The following is a 24,155-nucleotide window of genomic DNA, read 5'->3' as shown; positions in this document are numbered from 1 at the left end:
ACAGCACACTGTTTATAAACCAGTTTACCAGTTTAATTGCAGGAAATGTTTAGTTGTTAAGCCATTTCTCATAAGTATAGACATTCACTCTGGCTGTTGGAGAGATAGAGAGAAGATTAAAGCATCAAATTGTGGTAAAAAATGCTGTTTAAAAGACAAGCTACAACTTTTTTTCCTTGCCCCCCCCCTGGAATTATTCTCTAAAATTTTACTGTTTATTGTCCCCCCCAACTATGAAATGGGATTTTCGCCGCTGGGCTTGATCATTGTCACAGTGAAAGCAATCCTTAGCTTTGCAGGTATTTGGTGATAAACCAAACTAGTTAATGTTTGTGGATCATCAAAGTTGTTTCAGTTCATCACGGGGGGAACATGAATGCTACAATATTTCATAACAATCCATCAAATAGACATTTTAAACAGAACCATACAAATAAAAATCAACCTGATGACGGCACTGAATGTAAACTTATTGTGATTCATCACCTGGGAACTTAAATATCTGCACCATATTTTATGGCAATCCATCCAAATAGTTGCCACAAAATAAGCCTGAAGGCTGGAAATCAGAAGCACAGAGAGTTGTTGCTGAGCGGTGCATTGCAAGTAGTCGCCTGTTTCAACTCATCTTGTCGCAAATCTGTGGTCTGAACTGGGCTCTGACTGGTTCATGTTTTTAGTTTTTTTCTTAATGCATTTTTAATAACATCAACTGCCACAAAAAAGCCAAAAACATTCTCAAGGACCCATCTCAGCCAGGACACCATCTGTTTGAACTGCTGCCCTCGGGCAGGAGACACAGGACAGTTAAATCAAGGACAAACAGGTTAAAACACAGCTTTTATCCAAAGGCAATAACTGCAATAATATTTAATAAATGCAAAAAGGCTTTACTGTGGCAGAATGTTTGAGTGCAATATAAAGGATTTGTGCAATGGGTGGAATAGCCTGCGTGTGTGTTTTCTATTCTGTTCTCTTAACAAATTCCATCTGGTTACTTCAATTTTGGTTCCTTTTAAATAGCCTTAAATGTAATTCTGAGCAGCATTAAAAAAGTCTCAAGAAGTCTGAGCTGTAGGAACTCTGTCAGTCTGGACCAAAGTGTTGGACAGACAGATCTGAACACAGTCACGCCACGAGTGCCAAAGAAACGTTACACTAAGAAAGCAGTCCTCAGTTGAATAATGGTACCCAAGGTTTGGTAAAACTCATCTACCTTTCTCTCATCAGGTTGTTGATTTGTGTCCAGGGTGCTCTGCAGAGGACTTCCTGACAGTTTTATTATGAAGACAATTAAAATGTAATCAAAAAATAGGAACAGTGGTTAGCCACATTAGGTTTCATGATTGAATCAATGTGTTGTGACATTGGTTGTGATTGAGAATTTATGAGAGCAACATTTGCCTGCAGGGAGGGGAGAGATAAACCTGCTGGCAGAGAAAAAGAGACTGACGTTAAACAGGGATTGCTGTAGCATGTTTTTACGGGTGCTTCTATTGATCGGCCACCGAAATTTATCAGCAGATATTTAATTTAAGTTGCGTGGTTGGATGTCTCTATAGAGGCCGAGCAGAGGAGACGATGAGATGATGCAAAACACAAGACGATTTTTTTACATGCCGATAACATGCACACAAAATATAGAATGGAACGGTGTTTCTGTGAGAGAGAGGGAGACGGACAGATGTGTGAGTAAATGCAAGTGTCGGTTATACACTGGAGTGTGTGTGTGTGTGTGTGTGTGTGTGTCAGATTGAGCTTTTTCCAAGATGGTTTTGCACAGGCTGTCTACCTGAATAGCAAACCTCCACTGACAAAGTGGTACACTTTAACTCAACGAAAAAATGAGTATCTTCCTTCTTTTTTACCAGACAGACAGAAATAACACAGAACCTGAGTCAAACTGAGCTCATCACCAGACAATCCTGGCACCTCGCAGGCTTGGATAGACCGCAGGTGAGCTCCATCATCTAAACATGCTGGCACACTGTATATATATCTGGGTTGTGGATCTGACTTTACAGAAGCTCCCTGTAAGCTATAGGCTGTCAGGACCAAGGCGAGACAGAGTGTCAGAGAAGGAGAGAGGAAGCTAACCCCTCCATTTGTTGCAGGCAAACACTGTGTGATTACCAGCATCGTCCTCCAACACGACAAACAAAACCAGCAGGCTGTTTCATACCACTGAGAGCCACTCTGGCTTCTGCAGTCTTCTGTATTGCAAGTATGACTTGAATTTGAAAGGCTAAAACAGTCTGTGAATACAACGTTCAAAACAGGACCCTTTGAAGGGTCTCAGCTTGTCCTCAGTGGAAAATTCCAACCAGCAGCGTGGCTGAAAAACCCGGCAACATTGGCCTGTCAGCCTGTCAGTCGGTCCACCATTTTAGTTCAGACTGAAATATTAACTATTGGATGGATTGTGATGAAATGTGGTTCAGACATTAATTCCCTTAGAATGAACTGTAATAACTGTGGTGACTTTCACTGAGTGCCATCATCAGGTCAAAATGTTGATTTTGTGCAGTACTTTGTGTTGTGGCCAAAACACCTGCAGAACTAATGACGTCCCATCAGCCTCAGCTGTTTATTGCTGTTATAAATATACATACATGATAAACAAATGGCTCCTTTGTTGTCTTAAGGCAGGGGTAGGAATCCTGTGGCTCTTTAGCCTGTCTTCAGTGGCTCCCTGTGGCCTTGAAAAAAAAATCATATGGAAATGAATAACAGCTTCTTTTTTTTTTCATTTTAATTTTAATTTATCATTGTAGTAGGCCTACAGAACCTATGCACCAAGTACAAAAACGTTTTTTAAACATTTTGTGAGCTAAAATGTGCTTCCAACGTCTATGGCCTTTTGACCCCTTTTTTCCAAATTTTGCCGAACCTCAAGAGTGGTGCCTCCCTGGCCAGGCTAGCTGTGGATTGCAAACCAAAAAATTACAGTTTCAGATGAAAATAAAGTAGTGTGTGGGCAGTTTAATTTGCTTTTACCGTCAGCTCTGCAAAGTTAAGGTTCCAAATAGTCATAAATCGCACACTGCAGAGTCGCCACCTTGTGGTAAAACATACTAATGAATGCTCATTTAGGCCTAGACCACACGAGCACAGGTATTTTTAAAACCGAACTTTTTTGGCCTCCAGTTTTTAAAAAATCTGCGTCCATATGAGCGGTGTAATAAAAATACCTCCGTCCATGACACCGCAAATTCAGTAGGTGGCGATATAACTCCTAACTGTAAGGCCATTGTAGCCAATCAGAAGGCAGTAAAACATCATTACCGGAAACACAACAATCTCTGAACCCCCCCCCCACACCCACCCAGCAGAAAGAACTCCAGAGTGTCGAAATCAACCTGATGACAGATTCTGATTCCTCAGCAGCTCCGTGAGAATCACTGTGTCATCATGTCACTGAGTAGCGTTAGTTGTATGATACAGCCACAAAGTGCTGATATGCTGCTAAATAGCAGCAGTATTTTGTTTAGGTCCATTCTCAAATCGTCTCTCGCACACACTGGATCAGGTAATAACACAGCTGTTTTCTGTTTACGTCGCACATTGTGACGTCATACAATGGAGACGAAACAAAATAACTGCGGCTATCCTGTCCACACATGACTGCTGACACCAGACTTTTCCAAAAAGTTCACCCTGGACTCTGGTTACAAATAACTCCGGTTACAGGGGCCCAAAACGTGTGGATGAAAGGCCAAACCGTGAGCAAAGAGTCACGGTTTTATAAATACCCGCGTTGGTGTGGACGGCCCCTTAGACCTGCTACTAATGTTGACTGGCTAATTTAGACTTAAAGGTCTGTGTCATCTTCATTATCAAAACATATCTAAAATATCTTTTGTGACTGCAGACAGATTTTGTTTTTCAAAAATGTCTCTTTTGACAGTAAAGGTTGCTGATCCCTGTCTTACGGGAAAAAAAAAAGTTCTCCAGCTAATACCTCCCAGTTCCAGTCATATGCAGCATCTTTTTTTATGAAAATATTCAGGCGAAGATTAGAGTAATTCTAACTTTTGGGGGAAAGAAACTTCAGTGTTACCTTTCAAATGGGATCATGCGTGTACATGTACTAAAATTGGAACAGCTTTCAGTTTACTTTGGGTATGCCTTGGATAGATTACAGGACTATACACACACACACACACACACACACACACACATATATGTATACATGTAAACATTTATTGTTGGTTTGGATCTTTTCATGGGATTTGTTGTCATTGTTAGTGTTGGCTCTGTTTCCAGCTGGATTGTAAAAAAAATGTAAAAGGGAAATAAAGCGACAGAGCCTCCGGGTGCTGGTCCAGCAGGACAGCCTGCATCTCTTTCCATGGGAGACACTGGAGCCGCGTTATCTTAGATATCTGGAGGTATTTGCTGAGAGGACGATCAGCAGTTGTTAGCATTTTGTCATGTCATCTTGACATGAATTCCACCGAGGCCTCAACCCTTTGGAACGGTGTGAAAATGGAGACTGAGATAGTCCCTGTAGATCATAATCATCACATCTGTGTCACTGTTGTCCTGTCACTGCTGTTTTTCTGCTGCAACGCGAGAGCTACTCCGCTGACGCGAAAGGTTTGAGTTACCCTGAAAAGGATGAGGTCGACAGTTAAATCACAAAGACAGAAGTGCTCCCTGTCAGAATTAAAAGCTGCTCTCAGACGCCGAGACAACGAGGCACTCTGACGCTCTGTAATCTCCGGCTAAATGCTAATCTACACATCCAGCTCTTAAGCACAGGCAGGGGTACGAGTATTGACAGACATCTTATAGTGCTTTTGCTGCTCTTCTGGCAAATGTAATTGAAGACAGGTGAAACTACTGTCCTGAGATTTGCTGAGTGTTTGTTCTTGGAGCCCTCAATCAGCGCTCTGCAGTCCCATGTGATCCCTTTGACTATAATGTTGCAAACCTGATTTACATGGATACTGTAAAGAAAAACGCTTCAACCAGCACAAAAAGAAAGAGTCAAGACAGCAAGCCATCTCTCTGCCTCTGGTCAGCTACACTGCTCATCAGGTCCACGCCTCTATCTACACGCCAGAAATACAAAACAAATTAATATCATTAAGGCTGTTAAAATAATGTTTTGATTTCTATTAATCAATCACAGAAAAAAATAATGAGTTAAAAAATGCTGATTAATGGCATTCCGTGGTGCCCTTTGATCCGGTGCGTCACTCAAGGCCACAACCAAGCTAAAATGATTTGTTGTTTGGTAATCTCTTTGACAGATTTCTGCACATGTACTGTATGCAGAATCTGTAGGTAAGATTTTGGAAACATTCTGGTTTCCGTTTGTAGTTGGAGTAGTCGCTCATTTGAGTGGCAGGTAAACAGTCCATGCAGAGAGGCAGAATGCAGTGGCCAAAATGCAGTTTCAGAACCCATCTGCTAATGTCTCATTTAGCTTAATATGAGCTTTCTCTCTTTTCATATGGTGTGGAGCACATGGACCCAAATGCAGGAGACAGCAGCAACAGGAAGTTAAAAAGATCACTCTTTATTCCGAGGAAACAGCGAACAAACATCACATAACCAAATCAAGGATCTTTCAAAAACTGAACTGAAAACCAGGACTTAGAGGCCGTTTACATGTACACGGTGATTTTGATAAACGGAGACATCTTCCTTCGTTTGTGCCCTTCGTTTACACGCAAACGGAGATTTCTCCTCTGAAAACGAGTCTTTCTAAAAACTCCGGCCAGAGTGGAGATTTTGGAAAACTCCGGTTGTGCGTTTGCATGTAAACTGAGATGAACGGAGATAAACGGAGTTATAGGCAGCCGACGTCACAGTATGCGCCGTAACTTGCGCCTGTGTCAAAAGTGCGACCTATGTTGCTATGGTGACAATGGATACATGTAAGGTTTGAGCTTCTCGTTACACTGCCACCTACAGGTTTGGCGTGCTGTTGTGTATATATACACGGGTAAGTGTAAACGAAGATCTTTTTGAAAACGGAGACGGTGAAATGTCCGTTTATGAAAATAGCCGGCAACGTGTAAACGGCCTCTCAAACACAGCCCAGTCTGACGAGGGGACGAAGTGTAGGTGCAGAAAAAGGGCGGAGAAGCTCAGGTGAGGTGAATAAGGTGATGAGGCAGAAGAACAGGCGGGGAGCTGACTGCCTGGGAGGAGCAGAGAATGAGGCTAATACATGACAGGTGTGCAGCTGGGTAAATAAGGCAAAGACAACACAGGAGCACAGGAGGGGCCTTTCCAAAGATGGACCCTACCCAGCATCGGAGTGGCACTCCGTTTGTTGTCACCTTCACAGCTTAATGAAGCTCCCTACATCAAGGTGAAGAGTGTAAACTTAGCGGCAAGCTTCGGGACAAGCTTCCCTCTCTGCGGCAGAAAAAAAGAGCTGTTGTCATATTTGGTAACCATGGAGACAAGTAATTTTACTCCCATTTTATGTTCCCCATTTGTATCACATTTATTTTGTTCATGTTGCTGTTCACCAGAATTTTCTCAGCATATTTTATCCTGTTGCCATCAAAATACATAAATGAAACCTAAGTAAATAAACATGCCTAAATAAACAAATACATGAATAAATAATACATAAAAAGATATAAAAACTTATCCTGAAGATTCACTTGTGACATTTCTTGTCTTTAACTTTTTTAAACATCTTCTTGTTTTTCACTCTGATGCTTAGCTGCTCATTTGTGCAACAGCTCCTGTTACACTTTTCTATGAAATAAACACGACTACCGTTTTATGGAGACAACAGAGGTGTGGATTTGATCCTAAATACAATGTAGCATTTAAGATATTAACGTCTGTATGACAATATTTAACTTATATCTGAGTTTGAACAGTTTACATTCCCGAGGGAAGTTGTTCGGAACGTTTTTGTACAGAGTTTCTTCCATGACAAACACAGCTCTGGTCAATAAGTCAGCATCCCTGCACTAGTTGGTTTGGGACGGCACTTAATGTGGAGGACCCTCCGTGTGAATGCGAAAACGGAGTGCAAGTGGATAGAGAGAGGGTGTCTCAAACCAGCCCGCCAGAGGCTTTTCCACCCCAACCAGAATACTGTGCTCTGAAAAAATAATGCATACTTATTGTGGTCATATATTAAAGATACTGAACACTGCAAAATATGGTCGATGAGCAGCTTCAGTACAAAAGAATTTGTATTAGACTTCTGCCTTAAGAAACATTGGTGCAGCCCTATTGCTAAGATGCAGCCAAAGCCTTTGATTTGTAAATGGTCTATAATGCAGTGGATAATTCAACCTGCTTCCTTTATAGATTGCACTTTAGTTTGATGTGTAAGGAGTGGAAATGTACAGGAAACTGCACATGTAATGACAGTGAGTAGCAGACCGGCTGAGTGTGGAAAAACAGACATATTGTTGAAATTGCATTTATTCTTCTGAAGACATCACAGGCTGTTTGTCTTCTGTTTTGTAAATGGAGGAGCGATTTTAACATGTACTTCTGTAAACTAAAAAAAAAGGAGGAAACAGTTGGAGGCGTTTTTTATTCATAGGACATTTTGCAATGGTTTTACTGGTCCAGCCCTCCTGCGATCAAATCGGACTGTATGTGGCCCATTAACTAAAATGAGTTTGACACCCCTGGGGTAGGGGCTGGTTTGGGAACAGCCTGGAGAGAAGAACGAAGTAAACAGAAATAAAAACACAATCCTCTTAATAATAAACCGACCAAGTGAAAACAAAGGTAAACTACAGACAAACTAAATGAGTCAATTGTACTCAAATCAAATCATGTCAGATTTTAATTGTTACCTCACCAAACATACAACAGTAAAGCAGGTAAAACGAAACAGTTTTTGTGTGTGTGTGTGTGTGGGGGGGGGGCTCTAAATTGGAACTCAGGTACTCAGTTTGATCTTTCCAAATAGTCGTTGTGACAATAAGACCGAGGGTGGTGCAACCAAATTACGAGACATGGCTCCATGAAAAACTAAATGAGTATAATAGAGTGATGAAAAATGAGTCATAAGACCCAGAAAGTCTCAAAGTCACTGGGTTTTTGGTTACGAGCCTCAAATAAGATCTGTGGTTAACACAAGCTTGAGGGATTTTCACATTTTATTCTGTGACTTAAATACATCAGTAAATCAATCAATCAATCAATCAATTTTATTTATAAAGCCCAATATCACAAATCACAATTTGCCTCACAGGGCTTTACAGCATACGACATCCCTCTGTCCTTAAGACCCTCACAGCGGATAAGGAAAAACTCCCCAAAAAAACCCTTTAACGGGGGAAAAAAAACAACAAAACAAAACAAAAAAAAACGGTAGAAACCTCAGGAAGAGCAACTGAGGAGGGATCCCTCTTCCAGGACGGACAGACGTGCAATAGATGTCGTACAGAACAGATCAACATGATAAATTAACAGTAATCCATATGACACAGAGAGAGAGAGAGAGAGAGATGCAGGTAATGACAGTATCTTACAACAACATTAATGAAAGTAATAATATTATAGTTATAGTTCTGGTTACTGCGGTACAATATGTTGAAAGTATGTATTAATATCTGGCAGTATACATGTGTGACAATAATCATATGTGTATAATAACAGTAGAAATATGACTAATGACTAATGATGGCAGCAGCAGCAGCAGGAGGCATCTGGCGGGACCACGGCAGCAGCACAACCACACACGTCACGCTGTCCAGGCACCGCTGTGATATGAGTTAATCTGAGAGACAGTGGAGCACAAAGGCTCCGGAGAAGAAGCCGAGTTAGTGACATCCAGAATGGCCGAGTTAGCAAGATGCAGTAATAGAATACGAGAGAGAGAGAGAGAGAGAGAAGGGGCCCGGTGTATTACAGGGGGGTCCTCCGGCAGACTAGGCCTAAGTCAGCCTAACTAGGGGCTGGTACAGGACAAGCCTGAGCCAGCCCTAACTATAAGCTTTATCAAAGAGGAAAGTCTTAAGTCTAGTCTTAAATGTGGAGACGGTGTCTGCCTCCCGGACCGTAACAGGAAGATGATTCCACAGGAGAGGAGCCTGATAGCTAAAGGCTCTGGCTCCTGATCTACTTTTGGAGACTTTAGGGACCACGAGTAACCCTGCGTTCTCAGAGCGCAGTGTTCTGGTGGGATAATATGGCACTATGAGCTCTCTAAGATATGACGGAGCTTGACCATTTAGAGCTTTATAAGTTAACAGTAGGATTTTAAATTCAATTCTGGATTTTACAGGGAGCCAGTGCAGAGAAGCTAAAACAGGAGAGATATGATCTCGTTTCTTAGTTCCTGTTAGTACACGTGCTGCTGCATTCTGAATTAGCTGGAGAGTTTTTAAGGACTTACTAGAGCTACCTGATAATAGAGAGTTACAGTAATCCAGCCTTGAGGTAACAAAAGCGTGGACCAATTTTTCAGCATCTTTTCGGGTCAGGATAGGCCTAATTTTCGCAATATTACGCAGATGAAAAAATGCAGTCCGTGAGGTTTGCTTTAAATGAAAACTCCACTTGTTTATTCTGAAGCTTTTATGTGTCTTAAAAAAGGCGGTTGCTAACAATTAGCTAAATGAGACTACAGACCGTCATCACACTGTCCCTGGCTTTGCAGCCTTGCTGTGGTGGTGACATTAGTTCATGTGACCATGGTGGAGTTTGTTTATAGTCCAACGTTAGCTTTTTATTTTGGTGATGGTGAGCCAAGCTATGAAGTTGTTTTCTAAACCTAACACATGCATTTGTTGCCTAAACCTAATTTTGCGCTTTTGTTAACATCCCAGCGTTGTTTGCAGTGACCCAGAACATCAACAGCACACACAGGAGGATACCTAGCATGTAACATGTAGACATTAAAGACCACTGACAAAGCTGCGATATGTGAGGATTTAGGATGAAAATGTCTTGAAATGTTCGTGTCACACTTGTCTGCAACTTATCAGCAGGGAAAAAGAGTGTCACTTGCAGGAAACTACGATGATTGGTTAAATATGTGGAAAAGTTGTGGTGATTGGACAAAATCGCTAGCCTGAAATCCAGACCCAAATCTAGAAAGATTTAGGGTCTGGCCATGAGTAATGCAAATGGCCCAACTCGAGGGGCGGCACCAAGCATGCATTTGAAAATATCACTGCACGCAATTGGATAACACTACGACCAATCAGAACAATACACGGGGTGACATATACGCTGCTAACTGGTAGATTAGACTCTTGCCGTATCCGCTTGGCGAAACAGCAAAAACGTCCTTCTTGCAAAGAAAAGATTCGAGCGCCGTCTTCTGTTCCTCTTTTAGAGAAAAAGCCAAGTCTGACTCGTTCATTGTAGCGGCCAAAGCCGTTTCAAACAACTGGTGTTCATCCGTAGCCATCTTGCAATGTTTACTTCGTTGCAGCGCTGTTGTCATCTGTTTAGCTCGCCTCTGGCCCGCCTATATCAGATACACCTATGTGATTGTTGCAGCTCAGCTCCAACGGCATGGGTCTGCAAGGGTTCCACCCACACAGGGTTTGTAGCCTGCAACTTCGTACCAGTCATTTAGAACTGAAGAAACTTCTTGGATGAGAGGCGAAACGTCTTCAAGACACAAGCAAGTCCAGTTGCTTACGATATAGCACTTACGATTACCATGACCTGGATGACTGAGAAGCTTCACCGACTTAATAGCCTAACATTAGCTTTTACCTCTGGCAGTTGGATTTACGCTTCAAAAATCATAAAAATTGTTTTCATGTGTGAAGATTACCTTACTGAACAAAACATCTCATGAACGTTTGTTTGCCGCAGAGCTTTTTTTTTTTTTTGCAATAATCCAAAATCCAATGGAAAAATCCACAGCAACGCTTACATTCATGTTAACCTACAAAAAAAAAAAAAAAAAAAAAATCCTGCACCACTCTAAGTCACGATATAAATCATACATATTGTAATTACATGATGCAATCTGTCTGGGCTCTTCGTGTTGAGCTGCTGGTCTCTAAAGTGCAAGTTTACATACATAGTATACAAATGTATAAACCAAGCTAAAGCATGCTCGTCCATGTCAAATATTTCTATCTACCTTGACATGAAATCTTCACAGCTCATACAGTAGCATCTGCAGGATAATAAGCATGGCAGTAAAGATAAGAGGCTCTTATCTTTCCCACAAACTCTGTCTGGAGGAGACAGAGATTTGGAGACATATCTAATTCTTATCCACGATCTCTTTCACAACTGAGGGAATCTTTCTACAACACCAAAATACACGAGGGCATACAGCAGTGAGATTTATTATGTGCATACATTTAAATTCTAGTTCCTGTATATGCTGAGGTGCATTTCGGGAATGTCTTTTCATCAATTTATTCTCCATAAGTTTAATTATTCAGTTCAATAATCTTGATCTCAAACTAATTTGACTGCACCCAGCGGTGAGACTCCAGCATCAGAGTGGCATATATGAGAGTTAAGGGTTGTTCCATCTTGATAATCTTAAAAAATAAATTCATTTTATTTCATTTTGTCACATTCTCCTTTTCTGTCCCTCCCTTCATCCTTGGAGCCATTTACTCTCTCTCTGTTCACCAGATACCCTCTGACTTTTTTTCTTGTTCCGGTCACCTTGCTCCCACATTCAGCCACTCCCTCCTGCTCTGCAACAGCCCCTTTCCATTTACAGTGACAGTCGCCTGACCTCCTCCACCCACCTCCTTACCTGTCCCTGCATAATGTTTCAGCCTCACTAGATGCAACCAATTTGCATAAACTCATGTCTGCCCTGCGCCACTGGACGCTTGTGCCTGCAGCTTGATTGGCTGTCCTAAGCACCATTTGAATTTTTTTTTTTTTTAAATTGTCACACCATCTCATTGCACCACCAGCTTGGTCCCCATCACAGGTATCCCAGCATGCTTTGTGCAGTGAATCAGTCGCTTCCAGTACACAGGGAATGGGAGCAAATCTCTGGCTGCATATATTGGGGCTGCACCACAGTGGGATATTTGTCAGTAAGCAGTGTTGTAAATTGCTGTGGATTTTAGGCCTGTTCATGAGAATTTGTAGGCAGCACAGAAAACTATCAGGGACTGATGTGGAGATTCCGTTTCTTGATGTTTTACAAGCCAGAGAAGCTTGGCAGCCTCCTGGTCTGGGAGAGGCTTTTACATGTCAATGAAAATGTTGTGATCTGCACAAATGCAGTCAAACCCACAGGCTCGATTGAACAGGTTAAGGAACTCATTCTGTCCTCAGTCTGTCAACCTGTTGAATCAGTCTGGCTTCTAAGTAGCCTCAGTGTGCCTGAGCCATTTGTTGTTTGGTTACATGTTTTGTATCAGTGTGCATTTAGGTAATGTCCTGAGATGACAGATTTCAGATTTTTTTTTCTGACAGAAAGTGAAATCAAAGTCAGGATGGTCGAGGGATTTTGACTCAGCAATGGTCCAGGAGTTACATTAGCCCTTTTTAAATAGGAATTGTGCAAATTTGCAGGAAAGCCCAATCAGTCTCAGGTTTGTGTTTCCCTCTTGCTACTAGCTGCTCGCTAATTCCTGCTATCAGCTGTTTCCTGTTTATCCACCACCACTGGCTCGCACGTGTGGCGTCATCAACAACTCCTCCCACAAGTCATCAACAGCCCCTCCCGTTGTCTAAACGCTCGCAGCTTGCCGGCAAAACGGCCCAACATTTGTGGAAAATCTGGCAGTGTAAAACGGACTACTGTTTTCTAAAAGGCACTTACTCCATTTTAAGAAAAATCTCCTACAAACCTCAGACTTTTTATAATTATAGACTCATAAACTGCAGCTTGAATAGATGGGCCTTGTGTAAGAAAGTGTGGTATGATGAATTACCTTGCTACTGGCAATGTTCAGAAGCAAGGTAATAAACATTATAAATATACATACATAATAAACATGCGGCTTATTTCAACAATTTATGATTAGCCAACAAAGGTCAGTAACTACATTCACAAATAAGAACATACATACAGGGTTTGAAGGACAAGTTATTGTGGTATTGTAGTATTATTGTAGACAACTGAATCTCCTAGGCCTTAACCACTGTGCAGAGTGGCACGACTACAGTCCCCTTCACTAAGTTCAGTTTCAGCTTTACTTCGTCAGACATACAGATGACATGCTGTGCAGGACCTGCTGTCATTCAGGAGGCCGTGAGTTTAGTTTATTGGAAGCCAAAGTGAACTGCGGCCTCAGTATGGAGGAGACTAAGAGGAAAAGACGGATACACAGTCCTAAAATTTCAGTAAGAATATTAAGAACATTAATAACTACCCAAACTGCTAACTAAAGTAACTAGCAAATCTGAATAGTGTGAAAACATTGAGGGTTGGAGGAAGGTTCGAGTCACGCATTTTCACTGCTATTCACTACTGATGATTCTGGATCCAAATATATTTTTTGGGAAAACACAAATAATGAGACAGAAGCTAATTTTTTTTTGTACCCAAAGTTGCTGGTTCTTATAAAGGGAGAAATAAGCCATGATTGACATGTCTGTTTATTCAAATCAATTCATATTGTGTCAAGCAGCACAGAATGAGAGACAGGAAGCAGCTCTCAGCAACATCAGCCCTTTAATGACCTTCAACACAGGGGACAAGACCTCGACAACAGGGTTGAAATATCCAGCAGGAGTCAGAAAATGTAACAGCCACCTCACTGAACTATAAACCAGGACAAACATGACAGATACCAATGCAAACTGTCGTGTTCTGAGCAGACGCAGCTTCTGCTGCCACAAGCAGAAATTACAGGAAGCTGTCATGTTTAAATCTGTTGACATGTGATATGTCTGACAATATGTTGCCTTCAAAATCAAACTGCTGTAAAGGTCATTTGGTTTAAATAGACGTTTGAATACATGTCTGAGCTTTGCTGCTGTGGCCTTGTCACTACATGTGTTTTAGCTTCAGGAGGCAGTTTTGTCAAATCAAAAGTGAGTCCCAACCTGAGAAAGTGACCAGCGGAGGACGGAGTTACAGAATCTCAAGTCTGATGATGGTGCACAGCAAACAGCTGGTTCAAACAGTAACAGATTACCTATGGGTTAATATGCATTTATTTTCTTGTAACATTCATTCTGAAAATCTATTCTGTCTGAATTTGTAATTAGTAACTTTAGCCTCAGATTTCTATTCACAAAATAAACAACATGTTTTCATCCCAGCTGGTCAAATATCACTGCTTTGTTAGTGGACATACTCATGAAAATATGACACACTAGGTACCCTCCTGTGTCTCTTTTGGACATTTGCAGATGTCGTGTCAATTCATCAAATCAAAATCAAATCACATTTATTTATAAAGCACATTTAAAAACAGCCAGAGCTGATCAAAGTGCAGTACAGAACATGTGAGTCAACATCAAACAAGGACCAGTTAAGGACAATCAAATGCCAGGGAATACATATGAGTTTTTAGTTTTGCCTTGAACATAACTACAGTGGAGGCACATTTGATAGAAAAAGGTAAAACGTTCCACAGCTTGGGTGCGGCCACTGCAAAGGCCCGATCTCCCCTGCCCCTTGACTTTGAACCAGGGACAGCCAGGAACAGCTGGTCTGAGGATCTGAGAGGTCTGGGGTTGGTGAGGGGGCACAGGAGCTCAGAGATGTACTGGGGTGCCAGGCCATGTAGGGATTTGAAGACAAACAGTAGGATTTTGAATTCTGTTCTGAACTTGACCAGGAGCCAGTGCAGAGATGCCAGGACGGGTGTAATGCTTTCTCTCTTTTTTGTACCGTTTATCATTCTGCACCAGCTGCAGACGGGACAGAGAAGACTGGTTGATGCTGAAATAAAGTGAGTTGCAATAATCGAGGCGAGAAGAAATTAGGGCGTTAGTGATGGTTTTCAGATCGGTAAGTGAGAGGTAAGGTTTGACTTTGGTGATATTTCTGAGATGGAAAGAGCAACCTTTGACCACGGCGTAGATTTGTTTTTCAAATTTGAGTGATGAATCAAATATGACACCAAGATTTCTGGCATGGGAATGAAGGTTGGGCGCCAGGGACGCTAGATGGTGTTTGAGGGAACGAATAGGACCACTTCGGTTTTACTGTTGTTTAACTGGAGACAGTTTGTCGACAGCCGGAGTTTCACCTCCTGGAGACAGTCAAGGAGGGACTGAACTGAGTTGTTGTTGTTGTTGTCACCAGATTCAAGCGGGATATATAACTGGGTGTCATCAGCGTAGCAGTGGGATGAAATGTTGTGCTTTTGAAAGGCTGGGCCTAAAGGCCAGGTCATGCTTGTTACATGCATAAAGTCTTTTTGAAAACTAAATTACAGTGTAGGTAGAACGCTTCGTTTTTGTACGTTGATTTCTTTATATTTAGGCAACAAGAGCAGATGGTTAGGTTTAGAAAAAACATGGCTTAAAATTTACACAGGAACCAAACAGCAGGCTCCCAGGTGAAAGTCCAGACTTTAACACATCCACCTCCTCTTCCTCCTGCCCTGTAACAACTTTCTCGCTCTTGATATTACAGAAGTTGTCTGCAAACTTACAAACTTACAGTGATCAGTGTGTATTACACTGCTGTGTATGGTGCCTCTCTGTGTCCATGTCTGATGCTGACGTCCTCTGACAAAGCATTAGTATTTTACGACTTAAGCAGGATTCATACTTCTGTATCTAATCAACACTGTACCCACGCTGTGGGCTAATTGGTACAATGTAAAATGCCAAGTTTGTGCTAATAACATTAGCATGTTGTATTTGTAGGGAAAATGTGTCCAGATAAAGACAAGTGTTTGTCTGTGATTTGTGTACTTGTGTTTGAAATTTTCTCTATTAAGCCATGTTTAATGTGTGTTTAATGTGTGTTTTGAATCAACTCAACTTTACAGCACTTCACAGAAACCCCACCACTGACTGGAACACCACCACACAAGTATAAATGCTCACCACAACATAGGCCACGTGCGTAGACTACAGGTGTAGGCTCTGCATCGAGCTGACTAACAAGTATAAATTCGCCTTTAGGTTGCTTCCCTCTGCCTCTAAAGCTGACACGCCAAGCACGTATCATATCACCACAAAGGTGCCCCGCTGTGTCTGCTCAATGCTAAAATCGTTGACAAAGCTGGGAGTGAGAATGGGCTGAAATAAGATAAAAAACATCTGTTTAATATCAGAGAAATTGTCATGATGTAAGTTCTGTTTATAGCAGAACACTGACTAGAGCTATTAGTGTGCACGTGTGTGCATAGGGAAGGGCTATACTGCTCAACGTGCAAATTGACCTCCGACAAAAAAAGATACCCAAGTGAATGAAACCTCCACCTTTGGTCTGCAGTACAATGTGTGTGTGTGTGTGTGAACTTGAGTGAAATGGGAGTGCCACTGGACAAATGCAGCAAAAACCAACACACCTGACATGGAGCAAGCGTTTCCTCCTTTCCCATTATTCAGACTCTGTCTCATTCTCCCTCCATCTTTAGGAGGAGAATAGGTAAGTAGGTTTTATATGAAGGGTGTGAGATCTCCTCCACTAAGGGATCATTGCCTTTTCATGTGATTTCACTTTAGATAATAATGTGTTAGATCTTCAAAGCCTCAGCACTCATCTGCAGCCCCATACCTAGCCCTGCAACTTCCTCTGAGGCAAATGTATTATTAACATGACAAAAGCTCTGTGGTCTCTCCGTGCCCCGCCGTTCATTAGCATTTATATAGACGTTGGACGCCACGGCAGACTGCTGTACGGCTTAATTCAGAGCAGCACGCTAAGACCTGGCAGGGGGAAGGGAAACAGCATGAGTCTAAATATTGATGGATAGTGGAGGACGTGCAGAAGCCCGTTAATGTCTGATGGGGATGTCATGCTGTCCCTAGAAGTATTGTTTTGTCCCTGATGTAACAACTGATGAACGCTTGGCTTCTCTGCATTGTTTCATAGAGGCAAATCAAAGGAGACAGGCCCTGTCAAACGTATAAAATAATAACACTGGTATTACCCTCATACACCCTCGGTAATGTCAGGGATTCATGCCAGCAGTGGTCCTGTTTGAGTTTCAGAGCTTCTAGAGATTTGAGTTGACATTAAAGGGGCTTGCTTTCCCGACAGCCAAACAGATGCTGCATACATCTGGCCAGGGTTAGTTTGGAATCAGAATCAAACACACAGATGAGTTAAGCAGCACGCAGGAGGAAAGTAAAGGAAAATGAACACTGTCTCACACATATCTGGTAATTCATAGTTTGATTACCTTTTCCTCATGAGTATTTTTTCCAAATGCATGATTATAATACTGATGATATCAGAAGAACGTGGATGTTGGACGTCTGCAAAACCTCAGATTACACTCAATGACTTTTTTTAACAAACGATTATGTTTATATCAAATTAACAATGGCTTATAGAACAGAAACACCGGGTTCAGGTTCAGGAAAATAATGGATTTGGCTATAAAAAAAAAGTCGCTGTGGATGTGACAGATAAACCACTGTACTCCACCTGGACTGAGCTGCTAACAGCACCCAACATGTTTTGCTTCCGATTTACAAAAAGTCGCCTGCCATCCCGACCCTATTGAGGGCCTATTGATTATTTTTTTCTTTATGATAAGATTAGAGTCAAGTGGCCATCTTGTGATAGAATCACATCAGCTGCAATGCAATGATCCGAAACATAAAACAAATGTGGGCGTAAAGTGGGCGACTAATGGCCCCCTCCCTGCTTTCTACCCTGACACCCAAGGGAGATTTATACTTCTGTGTCAATCCAATGTCGTACCTACTGCACAGCTTAGGCTTTGCAACAACGCACTTGGTCAGTGACTTCCGGCACCAGACACCAACAAAAAAAGCTGTCCTTTCATGTCGGCATGATACGTGGTTGGTCGTTGTTATTTTTTAATGGAGCCTGGTGGCGTTAAAGGAGAGCCAGGACACCAACGAAAGTTTAGGCAGCAAAGGTTTGAGTAGGGAGGGCAGGAGGGTGCGTGGTTGGGTCCCACAACCTTCACCCAGGAGGCCTGTGTTTGCTCCCTGAAAGATTATACAGCCAAACGTTGTTCTTTTTTCCTAAACCCAACCACATGTGGGAGTTGGCCAAATGTAACCACTTGTGTTTGTTGTTGAAGGAAAAAATTGTCAATTTGCGCTATTGTACTGACGTTGTGAGTTTATTTTGAAAGAGACTGTGTGCAGACTGTACACTTCCTGTAAAAGCAAAAGTGTAAAAAACAGACAATTCATGTAACACGACACTGCGTCCCAAAACTAGTAGTACCCAGGGTACCTTGCACATCATATCTCGACGTGGAGAGTCCATGACCAAACATCGATACGTGACGAGTTTGGAGTGAGAATGTGTTGTGAAAATGGCAGACCAAACCTATGAGTGAGTCATTATTTTTACAGACTATGATCAAACATATTATCATCCCTGCGAAGCGATGATTGTGCATGTAGAATAGACTTTATTGTCATTGTACAGGGTACAACGAAATGATGGGAATGGGAATATGTTCAAGAATTAATGTTATATGTTCACAAGCTGCAACGAAGCACATGAACAGTGGGTGAAGTTAATCAGGGTGTGTTCGGCAGTGGACTCTGAAAAAAACAAAGGTGGAAAGAGAAGTTTAATAGTCAACATGCACAGGCTCTGTGAGCATCATTATGCTGAGTCATGTTTACTAATGTCCAAATTCAGAACTTCTCAATAAAGATATTCTAGTGTTGGTCAGTTTGTCCTTTGTGTCTATCAGAGCATAGAAGTGTGGTGCAGGTGTCGGGAACGCGCTGGAATAAGCCTCCGTCCCTGCAGCAGCAGTTACAGGACACAACACACCAACTGCTTTGTCTAACATTCACACCGCATCAACAGATCCAACAGTTTCCCCTCTGTGTGCTCAGCAGCAGCTGCTTGTAGCAGAGTGTTTTATTTAAATCCTTGCTTTGTTTAATTATTTCATGAGAACATTAATAATAATTATACATTAAAATAATGAGTCGCACCCAGCAGGAGATTATCGGGGCAATATTCACCTTAACTCTATCCTCTTTGCTTTATTTTCTAATTAACAAATTAGTTAATGAGTGCAGACTGCGCTGCATGTTTGTTTGGTTTTGTGGTCAGTGAGTTGTAAATGAACTCTGGAACACTGTAAGATGAAGATGGAACATTTTCAGTGCTCCTGCTAGTTTTATCCAATTGCATGAGACATCATGCTGGGATAATTGTATCAACTTGTTATCTAACATTAGCATTATGAATGAATATTTATACTAAACTTTGCACATTGTTTACAGCGACAGTAAACTCTAAAAAAGGAGAGGACAGAAAGAGAAAGGCCTGAAAGGGAGCAGGGCATGCTTTATTCAGTTCAATTCAATTCAATTCAATACACACTATCTCCAAAAATGAGCTTTGCTGTCTTTGTTGAAGTTGGCGCTGAGTTTGTTAGTTATGTTCTTGGATTTGGCCACTGACCCTGTAAAGTTTCTCTTCATGTTGCAGCCAATCATCATTTCACTGCAACAGACTTTCTAAACTCCCTCAAAGAACGTGGTCAGTCCTGAGTGTCATCGAGTTGTGTTTAGACAGTGCATTTAATTCAATTATATTTCAATTTTACAGTCATTCTCTATCTACAGCTGCATCCAGTGAACAAAATGTTGTCACTCATGAGTCCAGGTGCAGTTAAGAACATTAAACAACATTAAAGTGCAATGAAGTGCACTTAATGAGTGAATACGCATACAGATAAAAACAGGTAAGTGCAGAGGAATAAATATTACATAATAATGATGAACAATAAAACAGAGAACTGATCATCTGGATAACAATTATAACTGGTTTCAGAGTACATTAAAAACATACATACAGGATAATAGATGAAAAACAGTGGACAGGTTTCTCAGTGAGTGGTCATAGAGTAAATGTCCATGCTCTGATGTGGATGGCAGCAGAGTGTTTAGAAATCCAACAGCTTGGGAGTAAAAGCTGTTGCAGAACCTTGTGAAACGGCTCCTGATGCTGTGGAACCCTCTGCCTGATGGCAGCAGGGAGAACAAACTGTGTGAAGAACAATTGCAAAGCCTTTGCATGTGCACTGCCTCTTGAATATGTCTTGGATGGTGGGGAGAGAGACCCCGATGATCCTCTCTGCAGCTCTGACAAGTCGTTGCAGGGTCTTTTTCTCACGTTTTGCTGTTTCCATACCGTAGTGTGATGCAGCTGGTCAGGACACTTTCCACAGTGTCAAACAATATCAATAAATAATGAACAATAAAAGAATACAGTATGTGCACATCTGCAAGTTTTGGCCCTAGGTGGCCTTTGCTTTTTCTACTCTTTCAAATTTGGCACAGTGGTAGAGGGTCATGGGAGGATGCCAATGAAGCAATATTACATCAATTGGCCAAAGGGGGGCGCTATAGCAACCCATTGAAATGTCAGACTTTGAATGGGCATATCTCATGCCCCGTATGTCGTAGAGACATGAAACTTTGCACAGAGATGCCTCTCCTCATGAGGAACACATTTGCCTCAAGAACCCATAACTTCCGCTTATATAGATTTTCCACCATTTTGAATTTTTTGAAAAACACTTCAAATGGATCTCTTCCTAGGAAGTTTGAGCGATCTGCATGAAACTGGGTGAACATAATCTAGGGAGCAATATCTAAAGTTCCCTCTTGGCAAAAGTTGGAAAACTTCCTAAAACTGAGCTTCTATAAGGCAATGAATATTACGGAGGGCGTGGCGTGAGAGAGGGGTCGAAGATACACTGCTGACCTTGACAAACAACATATATGAGCACCTTGAACAGGCAAAGAGTCTTGTCAAGATTGTGTTCATAGACTTCAGCAGTGCCTTCAACACAATCCAACTCCACCTGATGGTAAAAAAAAATTGGTACACCTCGGGGTAAATCCAAGATTAGTTTGGTGGATTTATAACTTTTTGACTAAACACAGTCAGCAAATCAAATTCAATTCATGTGTCTCATTATTAAAAGCCGCAAACATGGGGGCACCGCAAGGGTGCATTCTGTCCCCTATTCTATACACCTTATACACCAATAACTGCCAAGCAACCTTCTCAGACCACACTTATTTTAAATATGCTGATGATACAGCATTAGTGGGTTTTTAAAAGTCTAACACTGCATCCCTAGAGGGTTTCGAGACGGAGATGCAGGGTTTTATTAAATGGTGTACAGATAATTTCCTCGTGGTTAATGCGAAGAAAACAAAAGAGATGGTCATAGATTTTAATAAAAAGGGAATTATAGTTCCACCCTCAAATATGAATGGTGAAGTGAACATACACATATCTGGGTGTTGAAATTGACAACAAACTGACATTCAGTGAATGTGCACAAAATAAGACCAAAAAGTTGCAGAAGAGGATGTGTGTTTTTTTTTTTGAGGAAACTCAATCATTTGAGAATAGATAGCTGTATTCTTCAGATGTTTTACAAAGCTCTCTTACAGAGTGTCTTATCCTTTGGCCTTATTTGTGCCTTTGGTATGGTATTCTGTACATAATCACGGACACTGTCAGTGTGTCATTCTGTCAGTCAGTCAGTCATTCTGTCTGTCCCACGTTTACAAAATCTCTGTCTGAATACATTGCTCTTCTTAATGGGTTCAGTTGACTATATAATCTGCAGCTTCCTATGACCTGTATCCCAAACACACACCGTGTGAAACTGTAGGTGGGCAACTGTGCACTCAATGGGTATGGACTAGTTGGATATAATAATCAAATAGACAAAGCTTCTCCAGAGATACCCCCCCTCCCCTTGTTCTCCTGAGTCACAGCCTTGCCAGGTCACCATCCACCTGCAGCGTCTCCCGCAGGGAAGTTTCTTTGAGGCGATGTCAGTGCAAAGAGCAAGCTGCCGGCCCCATCAGTCAGTGTTAGATCATAACAACACTTATGGTAAAGGTGATCTGGGTGCTGGCTCTGTGGCCTCTGATGACTAATGAGGCTTGAAATTAAATTCAGTCCATTTGGCCATAAATCCCACAATATGTAATGTGATTTGCTATCTTGTGTGGCCATCGATGATCAGGCCTGGAAGAGCAATCTAGACACAGAACATGTGACACTTTGCACGTGTACGGATTATAAGTACATGTATTTTATCTCAAATGTACTCGAGTAAAAGTAAAAGGTATTCTGAAAAACAACTACTCTTGGAAGCACAATTTATTACATCAATTAATATTATTAAAGCACATGTAACAGAGTTAATGTAACATGTTTCTAGCCACCACTGGACCCGTGCCCGTACATGATGGCACAGTGCTGTGTGTGCACTGGATGCTCAGGATGAAAGATGCTCCCAATAGTACGTGCTTTCGCTGTTTTTTCACATTACTGTTATCACCATGCATACATCTAATATATTTTCACAGCCTTGCAGAAATGATGCTCGAGGTTTTCAACCAATTAACCTTCTACATATATCTGTCTCTGCTCAGTGACATGCTGGCACCACTGCCTCTGGGCTGAACTACAAATTAGGGTCTGACCAGAGAAGCTTTCTGGAGGCAGGTGCCTATTTTTATGCAGGAGTGATGTTAACCGAGAATATTCCCTTCATTGACCATATTTTAAAAGCCTTGACTGTATAATTCCATACATCCATCATTTTGATGGATTAGGAGTAATTGCTGGCCCTGCCACATGGTTAGTAACCTAATGTAACGTCACACATTTAGACAGAATCCAATGAAAATGGAAGAGTGGTCAACAAAGGTCCAACACAAAAAATCAGAAAGTCAGGTTTCTGAGAAACAGCTGCTGAACTCAGCACGCCACCAAATCAGGACACTCATGGAGGCAGGTTGATTGAGATTGGAGTGTGAAACTGTGTGACCAGTTAGAGGCAGCTATCACCCTGCAGACACACAGTTACAGTAGATCAGCATGCTGCAGTGAAAAGAGAGGATCCCCAAATCTTTTCTCAAGGCGAGTGGAGCCGCATCAGCATCATTCCTGAACCACAGTTCCTCCAGTGCAACATCACCTCCCTTCAGCCCTTCATTTTCCTGTTAAAGCTCCTGTTTCACTCAGACAGAGGCGACTATGACATTAATGTAAGAGACACAGACAGACAAACAGACAGGTGGAGCGAGAGGGAAATAATATTATTGAAAGAGTCAGAAGATATACTTTAATGTAGTGACCTTGAAGGTGGAACATTTCTTTCTCTGTCTCTGCATGTTGAACTTTATGTTAATCTGACAGTGTTCATTTCAGACTTGTGCTGAAAGTGACACTGAAATTTTTTCAGGCACCTCGCAAGATTTCTGAAAATAAACTTCTCCTACTTTAACTTTTATAACCCCATCTGTCACACTGACGGATTATAATTAGATACGGTGCAACCCCTGCTTTTATAGCCTAAATTAGATTTGTTTTATGTGTTTTATTATTTTGCCTTGTCAAAGTGACAATGCCCCTAAAGCAGTGCACATTCAGGTAGCGAGCAGTTACCATCACTGCCTCCACTGTTTAACATGTAAACACAACAACAAAAGATGGGTGGGAGTCTGTGAGTCAGCTGTAAGGAAACATATCAGTTTGAAAAGACAAAGTTTAACGTCACATCAAAAGAAAAGGTCTCCACCAATAAACAGTGATTTTATTCAAGGTCTTTGGTGGATTATATGAAGTAGTCCATACCCATTGAGTACAGCATACCATACCATGACTTAGTCATACCAAAAATTGGAAAAGAAAGCAACATTGGTCCACAGGGGGAGCCACAGCGATCGGTCGCATTTTAGACATTTTGAAGCATTTTTCTGTTGTTATAGCGCCACCCAGTTGCCAATTAGAGTTAAATTTCTCTGGATAAGAAATGAGCTCTCTAGCGCCCCCATTTTGTTTGATGAGCTCAATAATGGAGGGGTCCCCTCAGATTATGTGTGGTCATATGCCTACAAAGTTGCGTGGTGATGGGTGAAACCCTTGAGATGTTATACACCTTTATGTGATGAGCCACGCCCTCCGCAATATTCATTGCCTTATAGAAGCTCAGTTTTAGGAAGTTTTCCAACTTTTGCCAAGAGGGAACTTTAGATATTGCTCCCTAGATTATGTTCACCCAGTTTCATGCAGATCGCTCAAACTTCCTAGGAAGAGATCCATTTGAAGTGTTTTTCAAAATATTCAAAATGGCGGAAAA

This window comes from Epinephelus fuscoguttatus, linkage group LG2, assembly GCF_011397635.1.
Source record: "Epinephelus fuscoguttatus linkage group LG2, E.fuscoguttatus.final_Chr_v1".
Lineage (NCBI taxonomy): Eukaryota > Metazoa > Chordata > Actinopteri > Perciformes > Serranidae > Epinephelus > Epinephelus fuscoguttatus.
This window is presented reverse-complemented; position numbering follows the sequence as displayed.